General features: G+C 37.0%; 1 protein-coding gene across 5 annotated transcripts in view; it reads left to right on the top strand.

The window, feature by feature from the left end:
• Positions 1–12,477, top strand: part of RALYL (RALY RNA binding protein like) — a 715,531-nt gene that overhangs the window by 350,516 nt on the left and 352,538 nt on the right. The window lies entirely within an intron of this gene.

The raw sequence follows: 12,477 nt of genomic DNA, 5'->3' as shown, positions 1-12,477 counted from the left end.
TTATGATCTTCCAATATGTACACATTTCTTTCCTTGCTTATTCATAGGATAGCACTTCGAGAATAATATTGAAGAGCAATCATGATGGTAGGTATCTTTATCTCATTACATGAGAAACCTGTCAATATTTTGATATTATTGTTTATCATAGGATTGTGTGTGTATGTGTGTGTGTGTGTGTAAACTCTATATTAAATTAGGGAAGTTATCTTCTATTCCTAGTTGGCTAACAGTTTTTACCGGGAAATCATGATGAATTGTATCAACTACATTTCATGCACACATTAAAATGAATTTTTATTTTCCCTTTTATTCTGTTAGTATGATGAACTACAATTGATCTTTGATTGTGAAATCAGTCTCATACTTCTGGAATCAACCCAACATGATAAAAAAAAAAAAAAAAAGTGTTATCTTGCATTTTTCTTTAACCTCTATGTTCATGATGAAAGATTGACTTATAATTTTTTTTTCTTGTTATGTCCATGTCATTTTTACTGTCGAGGAGATGTTGGCATCATAGAACAAACTAGGAAGTAGTCTTACTTTTTCTGTTATCTGGAAGAATCTGCATGTGATTGGTAATATTTCATAACATTTGGATAATCCATCAATGATGCCAATTGGGTCTGGAATGTTTTGTGGAAATATCTTTGATACTGATTAATTGCCTTCATTGAAAAGTACTATCAAGATTTTAAAGATATTTTCTTATGTCAGTTATGGAAAAATAAGCTTTCAAAAAAAGTATACATTTGATACACATTATCAAATATATTAGCATAAGATTCTTAAGAATTTTAGGTTATATCTTTTTATTTTTGAATCAGAATAGTGATAATTTTTCCCTTAACTCTTTGATTTTAAGTCAGATTAGTCATCTGTTCAAGTACCCAAATTATGGCTTTGTGTATTTTCTCTATGGCATGTTCATTTTTGCTTCATTACTCTGGAATAATATCCTTATTTTTTTTCTTCTACTTGTTGAGTTTAATTTGCCACTCTTTTCCTAACTTCATAGATGAAGACATAGATCACTGATTTTTAGCTTCTCATGTTTTCTAAAACAGCATATAAGTCTGTAATTCTCTCTGAGCACAGGCTCAGCCTCATCCCACAAGTTCTAGTATGTCATATTTTCAGAATCATTTAGTTGATAAATATTTTCTAGTTCATGTCGATATTTATTCTTTGACCATGGGTTATTGAGAGGTTTGTTACTGAAATTTTAATTTTAAAAATTGATTTTAGCTTAATTTCACTGTAACCAGAGAATAATAAATCATAAAATTAATTAAAATTCAATGAGAACTTTTAAATAGCCCTAGATATGGTCAGTTTTAGTTAGTGTTCTATACATAGTTGACACACAGTACATATATTCTATTGTTGTTCTGGGCATCCTTCTTTATGTATCAAACAGGCAAAAATTGCTAATTGAATTACTCTGACCTTCTGCATCATTATTGATTTTTGTCTTCTTTCCCATCAGTTATTAATAGATGTGAATTATGATTATGGATCTTTCTGTTTATCTTCTTAGTTCTTTATTTTGCTTTATATATTTGAAGCAATATTATTTAGTAAATACAAACTTGGAATTAGTGTATCTTCCTTTTTTTTTTTTTTTTTTTTTACAGTTTATTTATTTATTTATTTATTTATTATTATTATACTTTAAGTTGTAGGGTACATGTGCATAACGTGCAGGTTTGTTACATATGTATACTTGTGCCATGTTGGTGTGCTGCACCCATCAACTTGTCATTTACATCAGGTATGAGTCCCAGTGCAATCCCTCCCCCCTCCCCCCCTCCCCATGATAGGCCCCTGTGTGAGATGTTCCCCATCCTGAGTCCAAGTGATCTCATTGTTCAGTTCCCACCTATGAGTGAGAACATGCGGTGTTTGGTTTTCTGTTCTTGTGATAGATTGCTAAGAATGATGGTTTCCAGCTGCATCCATGTCCCTACAAAGGACACAAACTCATCCTTTTTGATGGCTGCTTAGTATTCCATGGTGTATATGTGCCACATTTTCTTAATCCAGTCTGTCACTGATGGACATTTGGGTTGATTCCAAGTCTTTGCTATTGTGAATAGTGCTGCAATAAACATACGAGTGCATGTGTCTTTATAGCAGCATAATTTATAATCCTTTGGGTATATACCCAGTAATGGGATGGCTGGGTCATATGGTACATCTAGTTCTAGATCCTTGAGGAATCGCCATACTGTTTTCCATAATGGTTGAACTAGTTTACAATCCCACCAACAGTGTAAAAGTGTTCCTATTTCTCCACATCCTCTCCAGCACCTGTTGTTTCCTGACTTTTTAATGATCGCCATTCTAACTGGTGTGAGATGGTATCTAATTGTGGTTTTGATTTGCATTTCTCTGATGGCCAGTGATGATGAGCATTTTTTCATGTGTCTGTTGGCTGTATGAATGTCTTCTTTTGAGAAATGTCTGTTCATATCCTTTGCCCACTTTTTGATGGGGTTGTTTGTTTTTTTCTTGTAAATTTGTTTGAGTTCTTTGTAGGTTCTGGATATTAGCCCTTTGTCAGATGAGTAGATTGCAAAAATTTTCTCCCATTCTGTAGGTTGCCTGTTCACTCTGATGGTAGTTTCTTTTGCTGTGCAGAAGCTCTTTAGTTTAATTAGATCCCATTTGTCAATTTTGGCTTTTGCTGCCATTGCTTTTGGTGTTTTAGACATGAAGTCTTTGCCCATGCCTATGTCCTGAATGGTACTACCTAGGTTTTCCTCTAGGATTTTTATGGTATTAGGTCTAACATTTAAGTCTCTAATCCATCTTGAATTAATTTTCGTATAAGGAGTAAGGAATGGATCCAGTTTCAGCTTTCTACTTATGGCTAGCCAATTTTCCCAGCACCATTTATTAAATAGGGAATCCTTTCCCCATTTCTTGTTTCTCTCAGGTTTGTCAAAGATCAGATGGCTGTAGATGTGTGGTATTATTTCTGAGGACTCTGTTCTGTTCCATTGGTCTATATCTCTGTTTTGTACCAGTGCCATGCTGTTTTGGTTACTGTAGCCTTGTAGTATAGTTTGAAGTCAGGTAGCGTGATGCCTCCAGCTTTGTTCTTTTGACTTAGGATTGTCTTGGAGATGCGGGCTCTTTTTTGGTTCCATATGAACTTTAAAGCAGTTTTTTTCCAATTCTGTGAAGAAAGTAATTGGTAGCTTGATGGGGATGGCATTGAATCTATAAATTACCTTGGGCAGTATGGCCATTTTCACGATATTGATTCTTCCTATCCATGAGCATGGTATGTTCTTCCATTTGTTTGTGTCCTCTTTTATTTCACTGAGCAGCAGTTTGTAGTTCTCCTTGAAGAGGTCCTTTACATCCCTTGTAAGTTGGATTCCTAGGTATTTTATTCCCTTTGGAGCAATTGTGAATGGAAGTTCATTCATGATTTGGCTCTCTGTTTGTCTGTTACTGGTGTATAAGAATGCTTGTGATTTTTGCACATTAATTTTGTATCCTGAGACTTTGCTGAAGTTGCTTATCAGCTTAAGGAGATTTTGGGCTGAGACAATGGGGTTTTCTAAATATACAATCATGTCATCTGCAAACAGGGGACAATTTGACTTCTTCTTTTCCTAACTGAATACCCTTGATTTCTTTCTCTTGCCTAATTGCCCTAGCCAGAACTTCCAACACTATGTTGAATAGGAGTGGTGAGAGAGGGCATCCCTGTCTTGTGCCAGTTTTCAAAGGGAATTTTTCCAGTTTTTGCCCATTCAGTATGATATTGGCTGTGGGTTTGTCATAAATAGCTCTTATTATTTTGAGGTACGTTCCATCAATACCGAATTTATTGAGCGTTTTTAGCATGAAGGGCTGTTGAATTCTGTCAAAAGCCTTTTCTGCATCTATTGAGATAATCATGTGGTTCTTGTCTTTGGTTCTGTTTATATGCTGGATTATGTTTATTGATTTGCGAATGTTGAACCAGCCTTGCATCCCAGGGATGAAGCCCACTTGATCATGGTGGATAAGCTTTTTGATGTGCTGCTGAATCCGGTTTGCCAGTATTTTATTGAGGATTTTTGCATCGATGTTCTTCAGGGATATTGGTCTAAAATTCTCTTTTTTTGTTGTGTCTCTGCCAGGCTTTGGTATCAGGATGATGTTGGCCTCATAAAATGAGTTAGGGAGGATTCCCTCTTTTTCTATTGATTGGAATAGTTTCAGAAGGAATGGTACCAACTCCTCCTTGAACCTGTGGTAGAATTCAGCTGTGAATCCATCTGGTCCTGGATTTTTTTTGGTTGGTAGGCTATTAATTATTGCCTCAATTTCAGAGCCTGCTATTGGTCTATTCAGGGATTCAACTTCTTCCTGGTTTAGTCTTGGAAGAGTGTAAGTGTCCAGGAAATTATCCATTTCTTCTAGATTTTCCAGTTTATTTGCGTAGAGGTGTTTATAGTATTCTCTGATGGTAGTTTGTATTTCTGTGGGGTCGGTGGTGATATCCCCTTTATCATTTTTTATTACGTCGATTTGATTCTTCTCTCTTTTCTTCTTTATTAGTCTCGCTAGCGGTCTGTCAATTTTGTTGATCTATTCAAAAAAAACCAACTCCTGGATTCATTGATTTTTTGGAGGGTTTTTTGTGTCTCTATCTCCTTCAGTTCTGCTCTGATCTTAGTTATTTCTTGCCTTCTGCTGGCTTTCGAATGTGTTTGCTCTTGCTTCTCTAGTTCTTTTAATTGCGATGTTAGAGTGTCAATTTTAGATCTTTCCTGCTTTCTCTTGTGGGCATTTAGTGCTATAAATTTCCCTCTACACACTGCTTTAAATGTGTCCCAGAGATTCTGGTATGTTGTATCTTTGTTCTCATTGGTTTCAAAGAACATCTTTATTTCTGCCTTCATTTCGTTATGTACCCAGTAGTCATTCAGGAGCAGGTTGTTCAGTTTCCATGTAGTTGAGCGGTTTTGATTGAGTTTCTTAGTCCTGAGTTCTAGTTTGATTGCACTGTGGTCTGAGAGACAGTTTGTTATAATTTCTGTTCTTGTACATTTGCTGAGGAGTGCTTTACTTCCAATTACGTGGTCAATTTTGGAGTAAGTACGATGTGGTGCTGAGAAGAATGTATATTCTGTTGATTTGGGGTGGAGAGTTCTGTAGATGTCTACTAGGTCTGCTTGCTGTAGAGATGAGTTCAATTCCTGGATATCCTTGTTAACTTTCTGTCTCGTTGATCTGTCTAATGTTGACATTGGAGTGTTGAAGTCTCCCATTATTATTGTATGGGAGTCTAAGTCTCTTTGTAAGTCTCTAAGGACTTGTTTGATGAATCTGGGTGCTCCTGTGTTGGGTGCATATATATTTAGGATAGTTAGCTCTTCCTGTTGAATTGATCCCTTTACCATTATGTAATGGCCTTCTTTGTCTCTTTTGATCTTTTCTGGTTTAAAGTCTGTTTTATCAGAGACTAGTATTGCAACCCCTGCTTTTTTTTTGTTCTCCATTGGCTTGGTAAATCTTCCTCCATCCCTTTATTTTGAGCCTATGTATGTCTCTGCGTGTGAGATGGGTCTCCTGAATACAGCAGACTGATGGGTCTTGACTCTTTATCCAGTTTGCCAGTCTATGTCTTTTAATTGGAGCATTTAGTCCATTTACATTTAAGGTTAATATTGTTATGTGTGAACTTGATCCTGCCATTATGATATTAACTGGTTATTTTGCTCGTTAGTTGATGCAGTTTCTTCCTAGCCTCGATGGTCTTTACATTTTGGCATGTTTTTGCAATGGCTGGTACCGGTTGTTCCTTTCCATGTTTAGTGCTTCCTTCAGGGTCTCTTGTAAGGCAGGCCTAGTGGTGACAAAATCTCTAAGCATTTGCTTATCTGTAAAGGATTTTATTTCTCCTTCACTTATGAAACTTAGTTTGGCTGGATATGAAATTCTGGGTTGAAAATTCTTTTCTTTAAGAATGTTGAATATTGGCCCCCACTCTCTTCTGGCTTGGAGAGTTTCTGCCAAGAGATCTGCTGTTAGTCTGATGGGCTTCCCTTTTTGGGTAACCTGACCTTTCTCTCTGGCTGCCCTTAAGATTTTTTCCTTCATTTCAACTTTGGTGAATCTGGCAATTATGTGTCTTGGAGTTGCTCTTCTCGAGGAGTATCTTTGTGGCGTTCTCTGTATTTCCTGGATTTGAATGTTGGCCTGCCCTACTAGGTTGGGGAAGTTCTCCTGGATGATATCCTGAAGAGTGTTTTCCAACTTGGTTCCATCTTCCCCCTCACTTTCAGGCACCCCAATCAGACGTAGATTTGGTCTTTTTACATAATCCCATACTTCTTGCAGGCTTTGTTCATTTCTTTTTCTTCTTTTTTCTTTTGGTTTCTCTTCTCGCTTCATTTCATTCATTTGATCCTCCATTGCTGATACTCTTTCTTCCAGTTGATCTAGTCGGTTACTGAAGCTTGTGCATTTGTCACGTATTTCTCGTGTCATGGTTTTCTTCTCTTTCATTTCGTTTATGACCTTCTCTGCATTAATTACTCTAGCCATCAATTCTTCCACTTGTTTTTCAAGATTTTTAGTTTCTTTGCGCTGGGTAGGTAATTCCTCCTTTAGCTCTGAGAAGTTTGATGGACTGAAGCCTTCTTCTCTCATCTCGTCAAAGTCATTCTCCGTCCAGCTTTGATCCGTTGCTGGCGATGAGTTGCTCTCCTTTGCCGGGGGAGATGCACTCTTATTTTTTGAATTTCCAGCTTTTCTGCCCTGCTTTTTCCCCATCTTTGTGGTTTTATCTGCCTCTGGTCTTTGATGATGGTGATGTACTGATGGGGTTTTGGTGTAGGTGTCCTTCCTGTTTGATAGTTTTCCTTCTAACAGTCAGGACCCTCAGCTGTAGGTCTGTTGGAGATTGCTTGAGGTCCACTCCAGACCCTGTTTGCCTGGGTATCAGCAGCAGAGGCTGCAGAAGATAGAATATTTCTGAACAGCGAGTGTACCTGTCTGATTCTTGCTTTGGAAGCTTCCTCTCTGGGGTGTACTCCTCCCTGTGAGGTGTGGGGTGTCAGACTGCCCCTAGTGGGGGATGTCTCCCAGTTAGGCTACTCAGGGGTCAGGGACCCACTTGAGCAGGGAGTCTGTCCCTTCTCAGATCTCATCCTCCGTGTTGGGAGATCCACTGCTCTCTTCAAGGCTGTCAGACAGAGTCGTGTGCGTCTGCAGAGGTTTCTGCTGTTTTTGTTATTTTTACTGTGCCCTGTCCCCAGAGGTGGAGTCTACAGAGACAGGCAGGTTTCCTTGAGCTGCTGTGAGCTCCACCCAGTTCCAGCTTCCCAGCAGCTTTGTTTCCCTACTTAAGCCTCAGCAATGGCGGGCGCCCCTCCCCCAGCCTCGTTGATGCCTTGCCGCAATATCGCAGACTGCTGTGCTAGCAATGAGGGAGGCTCCGTGGGCGTGGGACCCTCCCAGCCAGGTGTGGGATATGATCTCCTGTTGTGCCTGTTTGCTTAAAGCGCCGTATTGGGGGTGGGAGTTACCCGATTTTCCAGGTGTTGTGTGTCTCAGTTCCCCTGGCTAGGAAAAGGGATTCCCTTCCCCCTTGCGCTTCCCAGGTGAGGCGATGCCTTGCCCTCCTTCAGCTCTCACTGGTCGGGCTGCAGCAGCTGACCAGCACCGATCGTCGGGCACTCCCCAGGAGATGAACCCAGTACCTCAGTGGAAAATGCAGAAATCACCGGTCTTCTGTGTCGCTTGCGCTGGGAGTTGGAAACTGGAGCTGTTCCTATTCGGCCATCTTGCTCCGCCCGCCACCCTGCTTTTCTTTAATTTTCTACAACCATGCATAATACCTACACGATTCCAAAATCAAATTAAATATATATATATTCAAAGAAATTTAGCTTTTATTTTTTCCCTCTACTCTCCTCTCTTTCTTCCCACTTGTAAACTTTTATTTTTTAAAAAATCTAATCTATTTTTCTGTCTACATACCCTTCATTTTAGATAAATCATGATGTGTTAAACATACTTTTATCCATGTCAGATTTTTTATTTGTCTATTCTTGGAAAAATTTTGTATGTTTTTGAGATACTGTTTTTATCATTGCACTGTATTCTATTGTATAGATGCTCCATATGCCATAGTTTATTTAACCAGACTACTGAGGCGATTACTGACATTCAAATGTTTCCAGTCTTTTCGTATCATTAGTTATACTGCATAAAATAACCTAATGAATATGCTCTTTCATATTTTACATAGGGTACACTGAGATAGATTCCCAGAAATGAGTGTGGGATCAAATAGTAAGAACATGTATTATATTTTGCCAGATATTTTCATCTATCATATTATTCAACTTCAAATTTTATATTGCAATGTTTGGCAGCATCTGTTTTCCATGTATTCCATGTACCATATATCTGGAATATATTTTACTACATAAAATATATATTGTAAGACTTGAATTTTTCCCCATCTGATGGATGGATGATGATAAGTAGTATCTCATATAATTTTAATTTGTATTTAACTTATTATAAGTGAAATCAGTTGTATTTTTCTTATACATTATTTTTGTTTTTATTTTGTTTGTGTCAATTAAGAAAACAATTAAATTCATTTTTAGGTGTTGCTCCTTGAATCGTATTTCTGAACAAAATTCCCACTTCTGACATCTATAAAAACTTGCCTTTTTTTATTCTTTGCAGTTTATGTCTCTTATCCATGTGGAGTTTACACTGATATGCAATATAAGAAATTGGTCAATTTTTTACCATATCCATACAGTTATCCAGCTATACCATCATCACTTATTTTATAATCCATCTTTTCCTTTATAGTTTAAAATCCTGCCTGTGTGGTATTTAAAATTTCCATAAGCAATCAGTTCTATTTTTGGATTTGCTTTTCTCTTCTATTGGTCTGTCTGACCTAAAACCTGTCAATAGTAAATGATTTTCATTGGAGAAGAGTAGTTTTTTCATCTGGCTGGACAGTCCTCTTCCGTACTCTTCTCTTTCAAAACTGTCCTCTCTATACCTACTAGATTTTTCTTTCAAATAAAATTTTTATTCAAAATTTTTAGATACAGAACAATATTATATTCTAAATGGGCTTGCTTTAAATTTATAAATAAATATAGAGGGTTGACAACTTTTTGATACTAGAACTCTGCAGCTAAGTACATAATATGTATTTCTGTTTGTCCAGATCTACTTTTGTGTCTTTTGGAAGTGTTTTATGGTTTACTTCATGTATGATCCTCATGCATATTTATTATGTTTCTGTTTTAATACATTCTTTTAAATTTGTTAGCATAAATGGAGTCTTTTCTCATATCTTTTTTTCTTTATATCTTATAACTGATTTTATTTTCATATATGAATGCTACTGAGCTTTGGGGGAGCAATATTATAATGACATACTTTACAAATTGTCTCTTTATTAATGGTCCTGTTGATATTTTCTGCTTGTCAAACTATATAGTCATATCTGCAAATAAAGATATCTTACGTTTTATCAAATTATATGTTTTTCCTTGTCAAACTGTATTAATAGCTCCAAAAGAACTTCAGTATTAGTAACAGTGGTGAATGTTCTTGTGTTGCTCCTGATTTTGCAGTAAATTTTCTAACATTTCCACATTATGATTCTGACTTTAGGACTGAATTTATGTGTGTGTGCTGTGTGTAAGAAGGAGGAAGTGGCAGGGCGGGATGAGACAGTGGAGGGAGACAGAAAGAGAGAAAAGTAAAACAGAGAATTTAGGACTGAATTTATGTGTGTGTGCTGTGTGTAAGGAGGAGGAAGTGGCAGGGCGGGATGAGTGGCAGGAGAGGTAAAACAGAGAATTTAGACTGAATTTATGTGGAGCTGTGTGTAAGACAGAAAGGGATGAGACAGTGGAGGGAGACAGAAAGAGAGAAGAGTAAAACAGAGAATTTTTTTTCTTTTTTTTTTTTTGACAAGATCTCACTCTGTTGCCCAGGCTGGAGTGCAGTGGCACAATCTCGGCTCACTGCAGCCTCAACCTCCCTGGCTCAAGTGGTCCTTCTACCTCAGCAGCTGGTGTGACTACAGGCACATGCCACCATGCCCAGCTAATTTTTGTAATTTTAGTAGAGGTAGGGTTTTGCTATATTGCCCATGCTGGTCTCAAACTCCTGAACTCAACTGATCTGCCTAACTTCAGCCTCTCAAGATGCTGGGATTACAGGCGTGAGCCACCACGCCCAGCCAAGAGTGAAATCTTAATGTAAATATGTATTTGTGTACTGAATTTTGTCAGACATCATTTTAGCATCATGGAGATGACCATCTGACTTTTCTCCACAACTCCACCAATGTGACAGATGACTTTGAATTAATGAATTTCTTAATAAATGTCACTTGGGCTGTGATGTATTTGTTATTATGTTGCTGAATTCTGTTGGATAAATTTTAGAATTTAGAATTTTTGTTTATAAGTGAGTTGATTATTGTTTAGTTTTTTGGAGAAATCTTATACTCTGGCACAATATGAATTCCGAACATTTCTTCTTTTACTGTGTTGAGTTATCTGATCTTTAAAGATTTGATAGGATTCCCTGGATAACCAAGTGTATCTAGGGATTTTAGGCGTGGGTAGGGCTCTTGAATGACTTTATTTCTTCAGTAATAATTGTGCTTTCTTACTCTCCTCTCCCCCTTGTTATTTTGGTTAGGATAGATAGTGCTTTGTCTATTTTCTTCGAGTTTTCAAATAAAAGCTATTAGATTTATTTCTTAGTTCTAGTTTTAATTTTTTAAAAAATTTTACTTTAAGTTCTAGGATACATGTGCAGAACGTACAGGTTCGTTCCAAAGGTATACATGTGCCATCGTGGTTTGCTGCACCCATTAACCTGTCATCTAGGTTTTAAACCCCACATGCATTAGGTATCTGTCCTAATGCTTTCCCTCCCCTTTCCCTCCCAACAGGCCCCGGTATGTGATATTCCCCTCCTGTGTTCTCATTGTTCAACTCCCACTTATTTTTAAACAGTTTTTCCATCTTTTTAAGTGGGTGTTACTTTTTATTCTTAATTTTTATTTTCAAATTAACATAGGTATTTAGCGTTATTTCTGTCATTTGATATGCTATATTTTTTTCCAAAATTATGTAGTTTTAGTTTTAGTTATTCTTTGATCCAAGAACTGTTTTAATTTTTTTTGTTTTCTTTTTTTGTTTGTTTTTGAGACGGAGTCTTGCTCTGTCACCAGGCTGGAGTGCAGTGGCGTGATCTCAGCTCACTACAACCTCTCCCTCCCAGGTTCAAGTGGTTCTCCTGCCTCAGCCTCCTGAGTAGCTGGGACTACAGGCGCCCGCCACCACGCCCAGCTGATTTTTTATATTTTTAGTAGAGATGGGGTTTCATCATGTTGACCAGGATGGTCTCGAACTCCTGACTTTGTGATCCACCCACCTTCGTCTACCAAAGTGCTGGGATTACAAGCATGAGCCACTGTGCCCGGCCAAGTTTTTTCTTTTAACCTCTAGGAAGACCTTCTTATTGTCATTAATTTATTGTATTATTGAAGTTTTCTTTGTGGGATAATATGCCACAATTTGGTGAACATTCCTGTGAATGATATGGTACGTATCTAAAAGTTGATATCATTTTTGAGAATTGAGTTCTCTGGTAAATGTTTACCATGAGTCCTTACCCAAGTTTCCAGTGGTTTTCATTGTCTGAAGCTTGACCTTTAGTATATTCCCCAGAAAGGCCAATGGGAAAAATATTCCCTGAGATTTTGTTTTTATCCTCAAAGTTGTAGCCTTTATCCTTGAAAGTCGCTTTCACTTGTTAGCTGTTCTGGGTCGATTTCTCTAGGTTAAAACTGTGTTCCTTCAGTATATATTTTCAAATTAGATTTTTTTTTCAGGAATGTGTTCTCAACTTATAATTTATAGTAGTTAATTTATATCATTTAACATTTCTCTGCTAACTTCTACGTTGATCACTTTTTCTTAAATCCTTTTTATCTTTTTTTAAAGTTTATTTTTGATCTTTAAATTTTACCTCCTTTCCATCTCGTATTTCTCTTCAGTATGATTTTCTGTGTTTATTTGTTCACCTGTCTTTTCTAGCATAGACTTTCTTTATGAAATTATTTTCTGTCATTTTCAAATATTTCCTGAGTTCTGTCGCATGTTTACAGAAACCCTTTTCTCTACTCATGTCATTGTAGGGACTTTCTTATTCTAATTGCTATACTTATTTAATAGTCACTACCATTTCCTTAAAAGTTTAACACATATCGAAATTATGTTATGTTATATTTTGTTGTTATATATTTTGTTGTTTTGTTATAATTTTGTTGTTTTGTGGCCATGTATTTCCAGTGTTCTTTTGTCATCTGTATGGATGTATTTCCAGTTCATGTTTACTTTCATTTTCTCTTAAAACTTATTTGGAGACTTGAATGTGATCTATTCCTGTTGTACTTCT

Source organism: Macaca thibetana, chromosome 8, assembly GCF_024542745.1.
Source record: "Macaca thibetana thibetana isolate TM-01 chromosome 8, ASM2454274v1, whole genome shotgun sequence".
Classification (NCBI taxonomy): domain Eukaryota; kingdom Metazoa; phylum Chordata; class Mammalia; order Primates; family Cercopithecidae; genus Macaca; species Macaca thibetana.
The sequence above is the reverse complement of the archived record's forward strand: the minus strand, read 5'-3'. Positions and strand labels throughout refer to the sequence as shown.